At 40.3% G+C, this 21065-nt stretch overlaps 1 long non-coding RNA gene across 1 annotated transcript; it reads right to left on the bottom strand.

Annotated features, from left to right (window-relative positions):
- Window positions 1-1246: 1246 nt before the first annotated feature.
- On the bottom strand, window positions 1247-21028 carry LOC117526939. Its single transcript, XR_004565390.1, has 3 exons — window positions 21018-21028; window positions 20186-20189; window positions 1247-1344 (listed from the first exon to the last, which is right to left on the bottom strand). It is a non-coding gene; the product is annotated as an uncharacterized LOC117526939 (long non-coding RNA).
- Window positions 21029-21065: the final 37 nt, after the last annotated feature.

The following is a 21065-nucleotide window of genomic DNA, read 5'->3' as shown; positions in this document are numbered from 1 at the left end:
TCAGGCCATATAAACGTGCATCGGGATATCCCCATAGAAAGGAACATTATTTTGTGTTATGCGCATGTCCTATCCGCAAGGAATCTTGGTCTTTTGAGTACAGCAACTACTTGTATGCGGCACGAACAGCCCACCGGACACCACAGAAGCAGAGATAAACAGCGCATTGTGTTCTGCGTCCTTATCAGGCGGACCGGTCGCGGCACTGGTCACCTCGATTGCTCTGCCTCCGATGCGCTTACTGAGTCTGTGGGCTCGGTAAACGCCGCAGCGGGCCACTCACACCACCCACCTCTCTGCTGTGCGGAGCTGCGCCAACTGTGGCAACAGGTCCAGAGACTAAATTCGCTGTTTTGATGCGGAGGCAGCCCGCAAAGATAGATTTCTTGCGGAAAAAATCCACAGCGCCGCAGGGTCTCATTAACCGCAGCCGCAGAGCTCCGTGGCCATGACTTGGATTCTTTGCTGGTCCTGCATCCGTACCCCCCGGAGGCAGTGAGCGAAGGGAGAGCATGTGTATTGTGTTCTGCATTTGTCTATTTATAATCTTCTCGCCCAGAAGAAAAAAGAGTGTTTACACAGGAGAGAAAAGTGAGAACATGTTAATGCCTGTTTGAGAAACGTGTGTAGTGAGGGGTTTTATACGAAGCAGGATTTGCACAAACGCCAGACCAAATCAAGCACCGGTGGAAGACGTGCATCGCTGTTTAGATCGGGATATTCCAAATGACACCAATGACCATGTATACAGAAGTAACTCTGTCTGCTTAAGCATGTAAATGGGTTATTCCTAATGATTCAGAAACCGGAATATTGACCTTAACCCGAATCTTAACCGCATGTAAACATAGTCATTGGCAGCAGTGTCCATGAGGGCTTCCTGCTGGAAGGAATTTTCCAGGATCACGGGCATATATAGCTTTCGTGTTCTGTCGTTTTCTGACAGGTTGCACAAAAACTTTGGATTGCATGGTTTGTTTATGCTGACCACGTCTGGGTTAGCACATTTTCTTCTCTAGGTTGACCTTGTCTCCAGGGTACCTGGAGGGAACCCACACTAGGATAACATGCAAACTCCACAGTAAGGACCAGGTCAGAGCTCCGTGTGAGGCAGCAGTGCTGACCATTTGTTTTCCTTTATCTCAGAAAAATGAACATTATTTCCAACAATGGTTTGATTCAAACAAATTAGTGCTTCATCTTGGTAAAACAAAGTGCATTATATTAAGAAATAAAGCCCAGGAACTTAAGTACAAATTTATTATTGAATGATGTTGAAATTGAAATTGTAACCGAAGTCAAATTTCTTGGGAGTTTTCATTGATGAGAAATTAAGCTGGAAAACTCTAAATCTAAAATCTCAAAAATCATCACGATTCTGTATAAAGCACTAGTCTTCCTCTCTCAGCATTTGTTAGTTACACTATTTCATTACTTGTTCCATATATGACCTATTGTATTGAGGTTTGGGGAAACACATACAAAACAAATCCAAATCAATATTTTTGTTACAAAAGAAACCCATAAGAGTTGTAAGTAATAAACCATATCGTGAGCCAATAAACCTACTTTTTGTGTTTACACATTCTGAAATTCTGGGACTTTGTTTATTATATTATGATACAAATCATGTATAAAGTTAAAAATAAACTTTTGCTTCAACATGTCCAGATCTGTTCTGTTAGCATTAAATCATCTGGTACTTTAGTTGGCTTGAAAAGACTTTATAAAAACAATTTAATTACTTATTATACTTGTAGTATGATGAATCAGGTTAACTGAGTTTGTTACTTTTTTTTATTGTGCGTTTGTTCTGTTGTGGTGAGATATTTTAGTTCACTGATTATTCTATATTGTTTTTGTTGTTATAAGTGTACATATATATGTATATACAAGCAAATGGTAAAAGGGGTGGGTGTTTATAGGCTTCTGTTTCAGCCTACACCCTTTCAGCCGCACAAAACTGAAAATTGCCTATGAGTTTTTGTTTTGTTTTTCTTTAATAAGAAATTTCTTTTTTGTTGTTAAGTATGTGTGCGTGTGCACACCGAATAAAATTCATTCACTCAATACTCAAAATGAACTCTGGGAACATCAATCAATCAATCAATCAATTTTTTTATATAGCGCCAAATCACAACAAACAGTTGCCCCAAGGCGCTTTATATTGTAAGGCAAGGCCATACAATAATTATGTAAAACCCCAACGGTCAAAACAACCCCCTGTGAGCAAGCACTTGGCTACAGCGGGAAGGAAAAACTCCCTTTTAACAGGAAGAAACCTCCAGCAGAACCAGGCTCAGGGAGGGGCAGTCTTCTGCTGGGACTGGTTGGGGCTGAGGGGAGAGAATCACGAAAAACACATGCTGTGGAGGGGAGCAGAGATCGATCACTAATGATTAAATGCAGAGTGGTGCATACAGAGCAAAAAGAGAAAGAAACAGTGCATCATGGGAACCCCCCAGCAGTCAACGTCTATAGCAGCATAACTAAGGGATGGTTTAGGGTCACCTGATCCAGCCCTAACTATAAGCTTTAGCAAAAAGGAAAGTTTTAAGCCTAATCTTAAAAGTAGAGAGGGTGTCTGTCTCCCTGATCTGAATTGGGAGCTGGTTCCACAGGAGAGGAGCCTGAAAGCTGAAGGCTCTGCCTCCCATTCGACTCTTACAAACCCTAGGAACTACAAGTAAGCCTGCAGTCTGAGAGCGAAGCGCTCTATTGGGGTGATATGGTACTACGAGGTCCCTAAGATAAGATGGGACCTGATTATTCAAAACCTTATAAGTAAGAAGAAGAATTTTAAATTCTATTCTAGAATTAACAGGAAGCCAATGAAGAGAGGCCAATATGGGTGAGATATGCTCTCTCCTTCTAGTCCCCGTCAGTACTCTAGCTGCAGCATTTTGAATTAACTGAAGGCTTTTTAGGGAACTTTTAGGACAACCTGATAATAATGAATTACAATAGTCCAGCCTAGAGGAAATAAATGCATGAATTAGTGCTGGTGCTGTGCGTCACCACATCCACAATGCCATGGAACCACCTTGGGTCTTGGAATGGCAACCATCCAATCCTGGGTCAATACTCACATTTCTAAATAACCATCTACAGTGGGGAAAATAAGCATTTAATCCCCTGTCAGTTTTGCAGGTTTTCCCACCTACAAAGAATGGAGAGGTCTGTAATTTTTATTGTAGGTACACTTCAACTGTGAGAGACAGAATGTAAAAAAAAAAAAAAAAAAAAAAAAAAAATCCAGATAATCACATTGTATGATTTTTAAATAATTAATTTGCATTTTATTGCATAAAATAAGTATTTGACCCCCTACCAACCAGCAAGAATTCTGGCTCTCACAGACCTGATAATTTTTCTTAAAGACGCCCTCTTATTCTGCACTCTTTACCTGTATTAATTGCACCTGTTTTAACTTGTTGCCTGTATAAAAGACACCTGTTCACACACTCAATCAATCACACTCCAACCTGTCCACCATAGGCAAGACCAAAGAGCTGTCTAAGGACACCAGGGACAAAACTGTAGACCTGCACAAGGCTGGGATGGACTACAGGACAACAGGCAAGCAGCTTGGTAGAAGACAACTGTTATGATTATTTACTAGAAAGTGGAAGAAACACAAGATGACTGTCAATCTCCCTCGGTCTGGGATTCCATGCAAGATCTCACTTTGTGGGGTAAGGATGATTCTGAGAAAGCTCAGAACCACACAGGAGGACCTGGTCATTGACCTGAAGAGAGCTGGGACCATAGTCACAAAGATTACATTAGTAACACATGATGCTGTCATGGTTTAAAATCCTGCAGAGCAGCAAGGCCCCCCTGCTCAAGCCAGCACATGTCCAGGCCTGTTTGAAGTTCACCAGTGACCATCTGGATGATCCAGAGGAGGCATGGGAGAAGGTCATGTGGTCAGATGAGACCAAAATAGAGCTTTTTGGAATCAACTGATTTTATACAAGGAAAATGAGAAATATATTTATGTCTTCAATTGTGTGTTTAAAATTGTAAAATAAAGGTAAACTATGACTCTATAAGCTTGAAATACGATGACGATATACTGTCAATATTCACACTTTTGTTCTGCGAGTGCTCGCAGAGCTAGAATGCAGTCAGTCGATGGTTGACTTGGGACAGAAGCCACACTCGGGTGCTGAGCAGCAAAGTAGCAGGAACTAAATCCTATTACAAATAATGCTTGCAAGCACCTTCTTTGGCACAGAGAGCAATGTGCTAACCCTATAGTTGTTACAATCCATATGATCAAACTTTCCTTTTCAGATTGGGACAAGTCTTTTCTTCTAATCTGTAAGGATGATAATCATCTCCCAAAATGAAACAAAGGTTGTTTGCAATGTCAGGGGAACAGCATTTCCACCTGCCTGGAGGAGCTCAGCTCCAACGCCATAGATGCCTGGAGCATTTCCCGCTCTCAGCCATTTCATGGCCTTTGTGATCTCAGTACCTACCATTAGGTGTTTCACAATTGACTAAAGAATCAGCCTCAAGAACCCTGCACCAGAAATGTCCAACATCCCAGCTGCTCAAAGTACACTCAACAAAAATATAAACGCAACACTTTTGGTTTTGCTCCCATTTTGTATGATATGAACTCAAAGATCTAAAACTTTTTCCACATACACAATATCACCATTTCCCTCAAATATTGTTCACAAACCAGTCTAAATCTGTGATAGTGAGCACTTCTCCTTTGCTAAGATAATCCATCCCACCTCACAGGTGTGCCATATCAAGATGCTGATTAGACACCATGATTAGTGCACAGGTGTGCCTTAGACTGCCTACAATAAAAAGCCACTCTGAAAGGTGCAGTTTTATGACAGCGCAATGCCACAGATGATGCAAGATTTGAGGGAGCGTGCAATTGGCATGCTGACAGCAGGAATGTCAACCAGAGCTGTTGCTCGTGTATTGAATGTTCATTTCTCTACCATAAGCCGTCTCAAAAGGCGTTTCAGAGAATTTGGCAGCTCATCTGCAAGCTCGTCGTCCTCATCGGGGTCTCGACCTGACTCCAGTTCGTCGTCATAACCGACTTGAGTGGGCAAATGCTCACATTCGCTGGCGTTTGGCACGTTGGAGAGGTGTTCTCTTCACAGATGAATCCCAGTTCACACTGTCTAGGGCAGATGGCAGACAGGGTGTGTGGCGTCATGTGGGTGAGCAGTTTTCTGATGTCAATGTTGTGGATCAAGTGGCCCATGGTGGCGGTGGGGTTATGGTATGGGCAGGTGTCTGTTATGGATGAAGAACACAGGTGCATTTTACTGATGCCATTTTGAATGCACAGAGATACCGTGACGAGATCCTGAGGTCCATTGTTGTGCCATACATCCAAGAATATCACCTCATGTTGCAGCAGGATAATGCACGGCCCCATGTTGCAAGGATCTGTACACAATTCTTGGAAGCTGAAAATGTCCCAGTTCTTGCATGGCCGGCATACTCACCGGACATGTCACCCATTGAGCATGTTTGGGATGCTCTGGACCAGCGTATACGACAGCGTGTACCAGTTCCTGCCAATATCCAGCAACTTCGCACAGCCATTGAAGAGGAGTGGACCAACATTCCACAGGCCACAATTGACAACCTGATCAACTCTATGCGAAGGAGATGTGTTGCACTGCATGAGGCAAATGGTGGTCACACCAGATACTGACTGGTATCCCCCCCCAATAAAACAAAACTGCACCTTTCAGAGTGGCCTTTTATTGTGGACAGTCTAAGGCATACCTGTGCACTAATCATGGTGTCTAATCAGCATCTTGGTATGGCACACCTGTGAGGTGGGATGGATTATCTCAGCAAAGGACAAGTGCTCACAGATTTAGACTGGTTTGTGAACAATATTTGAGGGAAATGGTGATATTGTGTATGTGGAAAAAGTTTTAGATCTTTGAGTTCATCTCATACAAAATGGGAGCAAAACCAAAAGTGTTGCGTTTATATTTTTGTTGAGTGTAGATGGAACAAAGTGACAGCACAGCAGAGGCATCTGTCAAGACTGACTCATCTTTCACCATAAATGCAGTGGAAGAATGTGCAGGCTTGGAGGAACAAAGTGCTTTGATTCCTCTGTAAGCAGGTCAATTTGGATTACTTTGTTCCCATTTGGATCGCAAATTCTGTATGCAAATTCCTGAGAAATAATTTGATCTTGATCTCTGGGCAGATTTATTCTTGAGCACTGAACAGGCAGCAAGTGGCCTGTGAAACCTCAACTAAATCCTCAGGAAAGCCATAACAAGTCCAAGGACGGTATTCACAGGGTGGGTACTTCTACAGACCCTACAGTTCTGCAGAAATCTCAAGTGTTTTCACAACAAGGGCAAACTCACTTTCTAGAGATCGCATGAACATGACTGCATCTTAGGAAAAGAATGAGGAAAAATATATTAACTGATGGCCCCTCTTAGGTTCAATAGTACTTCAGCTTTTAAACCCCTAAGGATGCATATAAATTAACATAAACGGAAAAAAATTACAGTAAAAAAATGCTAAATTACTTCAGCTATATTTTTGTAATGTTATGAAAAAAAAAACAGGTCAGACAAAAAGGCACTGATGGAAAGTTTAACATTTTCTTTGTTTCCAGTATTTTCACAACATAAAATGACATGGGAAAACACTTCAAATACAACCCCTGGCAAAAATTATGGAATCACTGGCCTCAGAGGATGTTCATTCAGTTGTTTAATTTTGCAGAAAAAAAAAAAACAGATCACAGACATGACACAAAACTAAAGTTATTTCAAATGGCAACTTTCTGGCTTTAAGAAACACTATAAGAAATCAAGGGAAAAAAAAATTGTGGCAGTCAGTAACGGTTACTTTTTTAGACCAAGCAGAGGGAAAAAAATATGGACTCACTCAATTCTGAGGAAAAAATTATGGAATCACCCTGTAAATTTTCATCCCCAAAACTAACACCTGCATCAAATCAGATCTGCTTGTTAGTCTGCATCTAAAAAGGAGTGATCACACCTCGGAGAGCTGTTGCACCAAGTGGACTGACATGAATCATGGCTCCAACACGAGAGATGTCAATTGAAACAAAGGAGAGGATTATCAAACTCTTAAAAGAGGGTAAATCATCACGCAATGTTGCAAAAGATGTTGGTTGTTCACAGTCAGCTGTGTCTAAACTCTGGACCAAATACAAACAACATGGGAAGGTTGTTAAAGGCAAACATACTGGTAGACCAAGGAAGATATCAAAGCGTCAAGACAGAAAACTTAAAGCAATATGTCTCAAAAATCAAAAATGCACAACAAAACAAATGAGGAACGAATGGGAGGAAACTGGAGTCAACGTCTGTGACCGAAGTGTAAGAAACCGCCTAAAGGAAATGGGATTTAAATACAGAAAAGCTAAACGAAAGCCATCATTAACACCTAAACAGAAAAAAACAAGGTTACAATGGGCTAAGGAAAAGCAATCGTGGACTGTGGATGACTGGATGAAAGTCATATTCAGTGATGAATCTGGAATCTGCACTGGGCAAGGTGATGATGCTGGAACTTTTGTTTGGTGCCGTTCCAATGAGATTTATAAAGATGATTACCTGAAGAGAACATGTAAATTTCCAGTCATTGATGATATGGGGCTGCATGTCAGGTAAAGGCACTGGGGAGATGGCTGTCATTACATCATCAATAAATGCACAAGTTTAAGTTGATATTTTGGACATTTTCTTATCCCATCAATTGAAAGGATGTTTGGGGATGATGAAATCATTTTTCAAGATGATAATGCATCTTGCCATAGAGCAAACACTGAAAACATTCCTTGCAAAAAGACACATAGGGTATGGCATGGCCTGCAAATAGACCGGATCTTAATCCAATTGAAAATCTTTGGTGGAAGTTGAAGAAAATGGTCCATGACAAGGCTCCAACCTGCAAAGCTGATCTGGCAACAGCAATCAGAGAAAGTTGGAGCCAGAATGATGACGAGTAGTTTGTCACTCATTAAGTCCATGCCTCAGAGACTGCAAGCTGTTACAAAAAAGCCAGAGGTGGTGCAACAAAATACTAGTGATGTGTTGGAGCGTTCTTTTGTTTTTCATGATTCCAAAATGTTTTCCTCAGAATTGAGTGATTCCATATTTTTTTCCCTCGGCTTGGTCTAAAAAAGTAACCGTTACTGACTGCCACCATTTTTTTCCTGATTTCTTATAGTGTTTCTTAAAGCCAGAAAGTTGCCATTTGAAATGACTTTAGTTTTGTGTCATGTCTGTGATCTGCTTTTTCTACAAAATTAAACAACTGAATGAACATCCTCCGAGGTCGGTGATTCCATAATTTTTGCCAGGGGTTGTACTTTGTGTACAAACCCATTCCAGTTGAACTAGCCACACAGCAAACTCCACTGGTGTGGAGTCTCAAGATGCATGACACCACTAGTGGCTTGGTCTTAGATTATTTAACAAATACAAGTGAAAACAATTCTAAATTAGCATCAATTAATATCAACAGAACTTAATCATAATACTGAAATTACTACAGTGTCTTCAACACAAAATCAACACTGAAGATATAATTTACACATGACACACTGGCAATCATTTTCTAAACCAAAATGACACATCCACAAAATGCCACTGGTACAACATTAAAAGTAACTTCCTGATCCTTCAAATGAGTGTCAGGTAGCTGCTAATATTTCAGCAATGGTTGACACTTGCACGACCTGTGTTGTGCAGGAGAGTAAACTCATCTTTAACGGGTGTAGACTGAACGCTAGTGGGGCGCCGACGCGTGCAATTGCGCAAAGAGAATTTTGAAATGTTAAAAAAATCTTTCAAGCATAAATGTCGTGCAACATGGCACGATCTGCTCGCCAACACTATGTGCAGCTTGTCAAGTGGAGTAAAGTGAACAAAACGAGTGGTTGCATCAGCGCACCACATCAAAGCGCAGCTCATATGAATGATTATAACGAGATGTTAAATCTATCATAAACATACTTTTACAGCTGCATACAAGGAAAGAACACGCAACTGTTTTATCAAGTCATGACAATGTAAACATGACAAATTACCTTTTTAGATGGCTCCAAATACTTTCTCCAGCTCATTCAGCACGCGCGAACGGCTGCTGCTGGAGAGGTCCTCTGTGATTCAGGAAGCGATTAGAGCCGTTTTCAGCAGCCAACTTGCAGAGAAAATGATTAATCCACGCAAAGTAATTATTTTATATATGCAGCGTCCAGTACAGAGCGCATGGCAGCCGGTGGATCAAAGCACGGCGTCCAGTAGGGAATACAGCGGGTGGGATCATCACGACGACATGTGTGCATCAAGTGTCAGCACACCTTTAGCATTCTTGCTCACAGCACAGTCAAAGGTTCAATTCTGTTACCACTGTTCGTTTCTGTGCGGTAGACTTGGAGGCCAAGTGGCCAGAAGAGTTGGTCTGGTATGCATGGGAGTATGAATGAATGAATGAATGAAAACTGTTTATTTCGAACATTTGATACAACAACAATTACAAGATAGATCAGTAAAGACAACAACAAAAAAGTTCCTACTGTGTACCCAACATGTCCGAAAAGGGGTAGGGTGAAGCATCAGCTTATTTATCCCTACCCCTTCTTCCCCACAACCAGTAATACCCTTTGCCACATATACACATAGATTCCTACACACCTAAACCGATATCAATATATATAAATATATACATACACATATATATATACATACACACATCAACATACATACACATATACATACACATATATACACATATACATACACAAACATAAATATACACCTACACATACCTACTTACATACAAAATACTATATATTTACAAGCCGAAGCAAAAAACAAAAACACCCTAACCCTCATTACCCTTCCTCCTCCCTATACCAGAAAAAAAACATTTTTGCACCGCTGTTTGAACTGGTTCATGCTTGGACATTGCTTGAGCCCCACTCCCAATCTGTTCCACATCCTCACCCCACAGACAGAAATACAGAAACCTTTTAATGGTGTTCGTGCCCACTGATGCTTTAAATTAAATTTCCCCCTCAGACTGTAATCCCCTGATCTGTTTAAAAACATATTTTTAATATTTGCTGGAAGTAAATTGTTTATTGCTTTATACACAATTTGTACTGTTTGAAAATGAACCAAGTCTGTGAATTTTAAGAATTTGGATTGTAAAAATAGTGGATTTGTATGATCTCTATAGCCAGTATTATGAATAATTCTTATAGCTCTTTTCTGCATTACTGATAGTGATTGTGTTGTACCTTTATAAGTATTACCCCATACCTCTGCACAGTACTGTAAATATGGTAAAACCAGTGAGCAGTAAAGAATGCGGAGTGAGTTGTGGTCCAGAATATGTTTCGCTTTGTTTAGAACGAAAGCTTCTGACAGTTACTTTGTATATGTTTATATGAGTCTTCCAGTTTATCTTATCATCTATTATCACCCCCAGAAACTTATTTTCATGTACCCTTTCAATATCTACCCCCTCGACTTGTAACTGAACCTGTATGTCTGTATTACAATAGCCAAATAACATGTATTTTGTTTACTTAAGTTTAATGATAATTTGTTTCTGTCAAACCATATTTTCAATTTCCCATTTCTATACTGATCCTCCTCAGTAACTCCTGCAAATCCCCCCCCCTGAACAAAAATGCTTGTGTCATCTGCAAATAATACTAATTTTAATATTTTGGAAACATTGACAATATCATTTATATAAATTAGAAACAGTTTTGGACCCAATACTGACCCCTGTGGGACACCACAAGCACTGTCCAAGCATGATGATGTATATTCCCCCAACTTCACAAATTGTTTTCTGTTACTTAAGTAGCTTCTCACCCAGTGCAACACCAACCCCCTAATCCCATACTGTTCAAGTTTATTGATTAATATGTGATGATTAATTGTATCAAAAGCCTTTTTAAGGTCTATAAATATTCCAACTGAATGTAATTTGTGGTCTATGGCGTTTGTAATCTCCTCAACTGATTCTATTAATGCAAGTGATGTTGAACTATGTGCTCTGAATCCATATTGACTATCAGTAAGTAATTTATGTTTATTATGAATTTGTCTAATCTATTATTGAATAACTTTTCTAATAATTTGGAAAATTGTGGAAGCAAAGAAACAGGTCTATAATTTGTGAAGTGGTGTCTATCCCCAGTCTTATACAGCGGCACAACCTTAGCTATTTTCATTTGATTGGGAAATTTACCGGTTTGAAATGATAAGTTACAGATGTATGTTAATGGTTCTACAATCCATTCAATGACCTGTTTTACCACCACCATATCAATTCATTTAAATCGGTAGATGTTTTATATTTACAATTATTCACAATGTCTATAATTTCATTTCCATCCACTGCTGTGAGGAACATTGAACAGGGATTTCTTTCTATAAGATTATTATCCCAATCCTCAGATTTGGAATCGGGAATTTTTTCTGCCAAGCTTGGTCCAATATTTACAAAAAAATTATTTAAAACTGTTGACTACCCTCATCCTTATTTCCTTCTTGACATTATTATCAATGAAATACTGAGGGTAACTCTGTTTTTTATTACCATTTTTGATAATGCTATTAATATATCCCATATTCCTTTAATATTGTTTTTGTTATTATATAATATGTTACTATAATATTCCTTCCTACATACCCGTATAATATTAGTTAATCTATTTTTGTATTTCTTATATTTTCTGCCTCTTTAGTCTTTAGTTTTATGAATTCTCTATACAGTGTATTTTTCTTATTACATGCATTTCGTAACCCTTTCGTCATCCATGGTCGAGCTTGGATTTTTTGTTTTCTGTAGTCTTGTTTAATTGGACAATTTTTATCATATAATGATGTAAATATTTGTAAAAAAGTTTCATATGCACTATCAACATCACTTTCACTGTATACCTTCTCCCAGTTTTGCTCCTGTAAATCCTTCTTTAGTGTGTTCATGTTTTCCTCTGTCCGCACTCGCCTGTATTTTATTTTCTCCTCTGGCTGATTCCGCCGATGGTTTCTATTATAAACGATGAAAACTGGTAGATGATCACTAATGTCATTGATTAATAATCCACTCACAGTGTTATTCTCAATATCATTGCTGAATATATTATCAATTAAGGTGGCACTATGGGATGTATTCTGCTTGGCCTGGTGATTTGTGGATATAAACTCATACTGTACATTATACTGATAAATTCATCTGTTATTTTATGCTTATTTGGATTGAGCAGATCAATATTTAAGTCACCACAAATGAACACAGTTTTTTGATTAGTTTTTGAGAACATTTTTCCCATATAGTCAGTGAATGTTTCAATACTAGATCCTGGTGCTCTATATACAGCTGACTAATACATTTTTGCTTTTTTCTTCACATATTTCAATAGTTATACATTCTAATAAGTTATCAATCACAGTTGTCATATTGTCTACTATTTTATAATCCATGTTCTATCCACATACACAGCCACTCCTCCTCCACTCTTATTTTTTCTGTTTACACAATTAAATTCATATCCATCCAGTTCAAAATCCATTCCTTTATCTTCATTGATCCATGTTTCTGATATAGCAATTATGTTAAATATTTTTTTAAACTGACTTAAATATTCTTTAATGTTGTTAAAGTTTGCATATAGACTTCTGCTGTTTGAAATGGATTATTGATAATTTGTTATCCGTTCTAATGATCCGATTAAACTGTTCATCTGTATAATAGCAACAACTGTCATCGATATTTGAGAAGAAATTATTGTCCGGGTCTATATCGTGCTCCAAGTCCAGTACATTGTGTCCATGATCAGCAATCCTTTGAGTTATATCCTTCTTGTCTCCAGATGTAGATGAATAGGTAGTAGATGAATAGGTTCCTCTGGTCTGTGTCCATGGGTTGTGATGTGTTTGTGTCCTCATACCTTATTGGTCATATTTGTCCAGATCCTCGCTTAAGAAACACTATTGTTCATATTTGTCCAGCTCCTCGATGTCCTTATTGCCATGACTTTTGCTTGTTCTGGTGATCCGTTCAGTTTGATGACTTATTTACAGTTTGAAGTCCATGTGTGCTGGATTTTTCCGTTTCTTCAAGAAGCGTGCTTTCCTGGCGATGTCGGCATTCCGTTTGGTGAGATGTCATTTATGAATACGTTTGTCCCTTTCAGTTTTCTTCCTTGTTTTAACAGTGCTGTTTTGTGTTTTCTGTTGATGAATCTCAAGATGACGGTTCGTTTATCACCGTCATTTCTCCGGGGCAGAGGGTGGCACGCTTCAATGTTATTTAAATCCATTTCTATACCTTTAGATAGGAGGAAATCAGCAACCTGTTTTTCCACAGAGCTGACCTCCTGTTCACTGGGCTCCCCTCCGCTCTCATCTGTTACCGCCCGTGCGTAGGACCGTGGTTTGATATGAAGACCTGTGATGATGAGATGAGTACATATGGACAAAAGGTATCATTGGAAAGGGTAATGTCTCCTCAACACATTTCTGCCACTTAGTCATCCGACAAGTGGGGCGGACACCATGGAAACAACGCTTAAGTTCAATGACCTCAAAACATACAATCGTGCCAAGAAAATCACTGAAAATCAACAAGTCACATTCAAAGTGTTCCCATGCAGGCCAGCCCTTACAGATCAAGGTGATATTTGGCACACCAAGTAGACCACACACCTGTCTCTACAGTGACTACAGCGGATACTCCAGTCGGATACCCCTGTGACTATGACCTTGACCATTGACCCCATGGTGAAAACCGCACACTGCATGTGTCCAACATGTGAAACTTCACGTTGTAAGCCAACTACATGATAGATGTCCCTTATTCAGGTGTCCCCTGTGCCAAGAATGGAGGGGGGTAGTGTTAAAACCGTCACCACGGCAACTAGCTATCTCCATCACATCGCTATTTTTCACATTATTGTATAGTACAGTTTTAGCCTGCTGGCCACTTAGTGGACCCAAAGCATCACAGGTACCAACAGCATTATTTTCCATTGCTCTGTCTTGGCGGTACTGAATTTAGGTTACACAGGGCATTACCCGGTGAAAGCAATTACTAAAATAACTTAATTTAAATTAAATTACTGAATAATTGAATTAATTTATTAACAAATCATCTTATGATGACTATAATGATTATAGCAATTTATTTTGCCTGTTTAAATTACCTAAATACGCACATGAATGCATAAAATATTAATGTAAACCAGTAGTCATATCTCAAATGTGTACAGTATTCAAAATGGCAGTTCTACACATTCTAGTATTACAATACAGACGCGAAAGATCAACTGGCTTCATCCAGGTTGCATTCAATGAGTAGGCTGAGACGAACATCCAAGTAGCCTAAATTATTTGGTAATGAGAAATCCACTTACAGGCACTGCGTGAGACTACGGTATGTCCTTGCATTGTTAAATTTGGCATGCACAGAACTATTAACGTCTGTTTAAAAACCCAACGAGATATATCATGATATATACACATGTAAATAGTGAGGAATTCAATGCAATGAACGCAATAATAAGTAACCCTTTGACACACATTAATGCATTTTGATATCTCACACACACACACACACACACACACACCATTCAAGTAAGATCACATTCTAAAACAGTACTGCACAACTAGTGAGAACTGTATATAAAATCACAGAATATCGAGTGTGTAGGCATAATCACAGAATATGGTACAAGTATGTAGTCAGAATGTCATGCTAATCTTCTTCAACGTCACTGTCTTGTTCTTCTGCTGCCATGGGTTGAGGGTTATGTCCATTCTGACACCAGTCTCTGTCGCAAAAACAGGCATGGGTGCACGGGAGCCTCTTCTTGCAAGAACAGCTAGCAGAACCGCACTTCTTTTTGCAGCAACAGGAACTAGCTCCAGACAAGCCTCGGGGACAGCTGCCAGGGTTGTCAAGACGGGTCTGAAGCCATCTGCGTCGTCCATCCACCCACATTCTGTTGGGTCAGGCAATTCTGGCTTTGGAATCAAGGCATTGCGCCATACCATGGTCTGGTAGTGCACACGCAGCATGTGCTGTCGCAGAGCATCCTGTGACGGAGGTAGCTTGGCGTAGAACAGCTTGCAACGAAGATCACAGAGTGCACAGCTCCTTTGCAGAGTACAGCTGCACCACAAACTGTTCCACATTGGTGATCACAGTGGGAGTGATTTCACCCTTCCCGAGATCTGCAATCACAACAAGCAACATTCTTATCTTCGTGTCTACAGCAATAAATACTGGTATGCATTAGTCGGGAACAGAGTATGGAACAAGAAAATTAATGAATCAAGTGAGACTACAATATCCAGAATGAAAGCATCACCTGCAATCAATGTTGGTTGATCCTTGTACATGTTCCAAGCCATGTTCTTCCCAAAGTCGGCAAACTGGCTGGTTGTATCACAACCTGTTAGGGCATGAAAGGCTAGAAGGCCATCCCACAGATCATCTGTCTGCTGCTGGTGTATTTGGTGCACAGGTATGTAGTGTTGCTTGGCCGATGTCCCTGTACTCATCCACACTTCAGGGGAAAGTTGCCTCCTGGCATGCAGCAATATGACGAGGACATCAGATGATGGTGCAGTGGTAGCCAGTCTGGGCAGCATCAGTGACATGTAAAGCTAGTCTGGTGTCCACCTCTTCTTGGGATGACTCCAGATGTACAACGCCTCTTCCAGTTGAGGAAGCCATGCCCTCTCCATCTCCGTGTCCACCCGCAACAACCAGTTGACAGCCAGTGGGGACTGCAGAGACAGTATTCAACAGCTCCTGTGACAAGAATCGGGTGAGACCTGCTTTGTTCGCACCCATGTTGATGAAGCCTTCCCAGTTGCTTGGAAGAGGCACTGTGGGACCTTCAACAACCCGACAGATGGAGCATCATTTCAGGCCTGCTCTTCTTGCACGTGTTCCACTTTTGATGCTCTTGCTCCTGTACTTGTTGAAGACTATGTCAACCCGACTAGATACTTTGAATTTTGAAAGAACTGACTTGCGAAATGAACTGGCCAAGTCCCTAAACGTACTGGTGGCTTTCCAGTGGCTTGCACTACCCACATGGTGTCGATGATGATGCATGTTGGCTTTGACGTCTTCAGAGGATGTGTTGTTCCACAGTCATTTTCAAGTACAGTATTCAGAATAATAGTAGTGCTATGTGACTAAAAAGATTAATCAAGGTTTTAAGTACAGTAGTGTTCAGAATAATAGCAGTGCTATGTGACTAAAAAGATTAATCCAGGTTTTGAGTATATTTCTTATTGTTACATGGGGAAACAAGGTGCCAGTAGATTCAGTAGATTCTCACAAATGCAACAAGACATAGCATTCATGATATGCACACTCTTAAGGCTATGAAATTGGGCTATTAGTAAAAAAAAAAAAAAAAAAAAAAAAAAGTAGAAAAGGGGGTGTTCACAATAATAGTAGTGTGGCATTCAGTCAGTGAGTTCGTCAATTTTGTGGAACAAACAGGTGTGAATCAGGTGTCCCCTATTTAAGGATGAAGCCAGCACCTGTTGAACACGCTTTTCTCTTTGAAGGACTGAGGAAAATGGGACGTTCAAGACATTGTTCAGAAGAACAGCGTAGTTTGATTAAAAAGTTGACTGGAGAGGGGAAAACTTATACGCAGGTGCAACAAATTATAGGCTGTTCATCTACAATGATCTCCAATGCTTTAAAATGGACTAAAAAAAAACAGAGACACGTGGAAGAAAATGGAAAACAACCATCAAAATGGATAGAAGAATAACCAGAATGGCAAAGGCTCACCCGCTGATCAGCTCCAGGATGATCAAAGACAGTCTGGAGTTACCTGTAAGTGCTGTGACAGTTAGAAGACACCTGTGTGAAGCTAATTTATTTGCAAGAATCCCCCGAAAAGTCCCTCTGTTAAATAAAAGACGTGCAGAAGAGGTTACAATTAGCCAAAGAACACATCAACTGGCCTAAAGAGAAATGGAGGAATATTTTGTGGACTGATATAATATACTCAAAACCTGGATTAATCATTTTAGTCACATAGCACTACTATTATTCTGAACACTACTGTACATTTCTTATTGTTACATGGGAACAAGGTATCAGTAGATTCAGTACATTCTCACAAATCCAACAAGACCAAGCATTCATGATATGCACACTCTTAAGGCTATGAAATTGGGCTATTAGTGAAAAATTTAGAAAAGGGGGTGTTCACAATAATAGTAGCATCTGCTGTTGATGCTACAAACTCAAAAATATTATGTTCAAACTGCTTTTTTAGCAATCCTGTGAATCACTAAACTAGTATTTACGTGGTCTGTCCATAAATTAACGGTCCTTTAATTTTTTTAAAAACTATATGGATTTCATTCATAGTTTTTACGTCAGACATGCTTGAACCCTCGTGCGCATGCGTGAGTGTTTCCACACCTGTCGGTGACGGCATTCGCCTGTGAGCACGCCTTGGAAGGAGTGGTCCCGCCCCCTCGTCGGATTTTCATTGTCTGGAAATGGCGGAATGAAAAGGACTTTTTTCCATCAGAATTTTTTCAGAAGCTGTTAGAGACTGGCACTTAGAAACCATTCGAAAAATTTATCTGGCTTTCACTGAAAATTTTACAGGCTTCACAGAGAATAAGGACTTTAACTACAGCTTTAAGGACCCCTTTAAGGACGGTCGGTGCGCCACGTTGCGAGCTGCGACGATGCGGCACAAACCACTGGATCATTTCTAAGCTGATGGCTCTGTGGATACGAGACCGTCGTGTGCTCTTTCTGTGGTTATCACAAGACCTGGACATCAGCCATTTTCCGGCAGATTTCACTTTTAACAAGAGATTTTTTCATGGAAAGCCGCGCGGAGGCTTCGCGCGTCACGACCGATTCGCTGATGAAGCGAGACAAAGGAACACCTCCATTTCGGAGTGTTAGAGGACAAGTTGGGACATGTCTATCTCGGCTTTCAGTGCTTACCATTCGAGTGAGTATAAAAGAACTTGTGGAGAGCTGGACATGTCCCAACTTGTCCTCTAACACTCCAAAATAGAGGTGTTCCTTTGTCTCGCTTCATCAGCGAATCAAGATTTTGCTCGTTTACTAGTGTGCTTGGGGTCATTGTCTTGTTGAAACACCCATTTCAAGGGCATGTCCTCTTCAGCATAAGGCAACATCACCTCTTCAAGTATTTTGACATATCCAAACTGATCCATGATACCTGGTATGCTATATAATAGGCCCAACACCATAGTAGGAGAAGCATGCCCATATTATGATGCTTCACTGTCTTCATTGTGAACTTTGGCTTGAATTCAAAGTTTGGGGGGTCGTTTCACAAACTGTCTGCGGCCCCTGGAACCAAAAAGAACAATTTTACTCTCATCAGTCCACAAAATATTCCTCCATTTCTCTTTAGGCCAGTTGATGTGTTCTTTGGCAAATTGTAACCTCTTCTGCACGTCTTTTATTTAACAGAGGGACTTTGCGGGGGATTCTTGCAAATAAATTTGTTTCACACAGGCGTCCTCTAACTGTCACAGCACTTACAGGTAACTCCAGACTGTGTTTGATCATCCTGGAGCTGATCAATGGGTGAGCCTTTGCCATTCTGGTTATTCTTCTATCCATTTTGATGGTTGTTTTCCATTTTCTTCCACGTGTCTGTTTTTTATTATTTTGTCCATTTTAAAGCATTGGAGATCACTGTAGATGAACAGCCTATAATTTTTTCACCTGCGTATAAGTTTTCCCCTCTCCAATCAACTTTTTAATCAAACTACGCTGTTCTTCTGAACAATATCTTGAACGTCCCATTTTCCTCAGGCTTTCAAAGAGAAAAGCATGTTCAACAGGTGCTGGCTTCATCCTTAAATAGGGGACACCTGATTCACACCTGTTTGTTCCACAAAATTGACGAACTCACTGACTGAATGTCACAGTACTATTACTGTGAACACCCCCTTTTCTACTTTTTTTTAAACTAATAGCCCAATTTCATAGCCTTAAGAGTGTACATATCATGAATGCTTGGTCTTGTTGGATTTGTGAGAATCTACTGGCACCTTGTTTCCCATGTAACAATAAGAAATATACTCAAAACCTGGATTAATCTTTTTAGTCACATAGCACTACTATTATTCTGAACACTACTGTATGTGTCTCTGTGGAGACTTGTCTGCTTTGAGAAGGTTCCCATCCGTGGAGGCCAGCAACAGGGGCACGGGTGCCAACTCGTGTTTGAGCAAGCCGATGATGTCCACTTGTCCACTCTTCACAGCTGTCAGCAGGCAGCGGTACAGATCTCTGTCTGCCTTTATGGTCCTGTCCATCGATGTTCCTGCTTTCACAGTGTAGAAGTCACTGAAGGGCTTCGATTTCACCTTCACCATTTGGTCGTAGAAGGAATCACTTCCGACTGTGAGGCGTGCCTTCATGTTGTCACTGGCCAGCTGTTTTCCTTGCTTGAATGCTGTCAACAAAGCATCGGTGATGTCTGGAGTTGCCACATCTTTGCTGGTCAAACTGACCAGGTCTTGGCCAGTACTCTCGAAGATGCCTTTCTGGGTAAATTCATCCACCAACATCTCTACATCCTTCTCATCCCTTTTCAGTCGGGCTCTGCCAGATTCCATAGCATATTCAAGAGCCGCACCTTCCAAGAGTTATCATCTGTTCTAACAGGTGCTCAACAGGTGTTCAGATGACGTCATTCATGTTGCAATATCCATGTTGCCATGGCAATGCATGCATGATAGTTACCAGCTAGAAATTTACTGTAAGCATCCAGGAAAATGCAATCACCCAGATTACACTTAAACTCAGATCGATACCAAAGACTTGCAGTGACAGCTATTGATCTGATCAGCATGACCATTTGGCTGGTACACAGAGGGATGATTGACCAGGGAGTCCTGCCACGCGCGCAAAGAAAACCAACAAGATCAATGAGAATACCCTCTCAACAGACTCAAGGACTAGTATTGTAGCTAATGCATTTCTAATTAACCAGATTGGCCACTAATCATGGAACTATGAATGTTGAAATCGGGTTTCAATTGCATAAGTTTGCCATAGGTGCGCCAAGGTAATGTGACATTCACGATGGTTGGTTACCATGGCAACCCATTTCCCCAACCACACTTCTTTTAGGCCTCACATTTTAGGCAAATAGCATCATCTCTACACAATATTATATGTGTTGGCATTCTTCTTCTAATGACATTTTTTCATAGCAAATGGACCATCGCAATCGTGATAATGTGCATCTAGGATGTTACATGGATGACTAGCTATGACAGTCCGGACACAGACAGTTGGCATGGCAAAGAGTTTACCCCTACCCTATCCATTCCTAGCATAGGAAAGAAAGGGGGTCTACAGTATCTTTCAATACAAGAATGAGGCTTATCTATCCTATAGTTTTCTCACAACATTAACTTAACATCTTGGACGCATATGCTACAGGTCCACCGGAGTGCTAAATACATGAAGATCTGTGGAATCTGCTTCGCGCAACAGCACTCAGAAAATTACCCCGTGATTTTCAGCCATTTTTGGACACGCTTGGATGTTTTGAGGTCATTGACCTTAAGCGTCATTTCCATGGTGACCGCCCCATTTGTCAGATGACTAAGTGGCAGAAATATGTTGAGGAGACATTACCCTTTCCAATGATACCACTTTTATCCATATGTACTCCCATGCATATGCATGGGATTCCTCTGGGTTCCTCCCACAATCACAATGTGCACATTAGGAAAAATGTTCCCAGGTGCCAAACTGTGCCTGTCCACTGCTCCTGGTGTTTGAATTTTGTACATTATTGGGATTTGTTAGTCCAGATTAGTGTGTAATGTACAATGATATTAAAAAGCATTCTTAATTCTTAAGTACAACACAGCAAACAATTTTTATTTAGCATGTGTATTGTGTTTATTACTAGTAAAAAAAAAAAAAGTATGAAAAACCATAAATTGTGAGTATTGCAGGAGTGCCTAGTTTAAGACCATGGCAAG

Source organism: Thalassophryne amazonica, chromosome 15 (assembly GCF_902500255.1).
Source record: "Thalassophryne amazonica chromosome 15, fThaAma1.1, whole genome shotgun sequence".
NCBI classification, from domain to species: domain Eukaryota; kingdom Metazoa; phylum Chordata; class Actinopteri; order Batrachoidiformes; family Batrachoididae; genus Thalassophryne; species Thalassophryne amazonica.
Note: the sequence above shows the minus strand (reverse complement) of the source record. Positions and strands in the feature narration are given on the sequence as shown.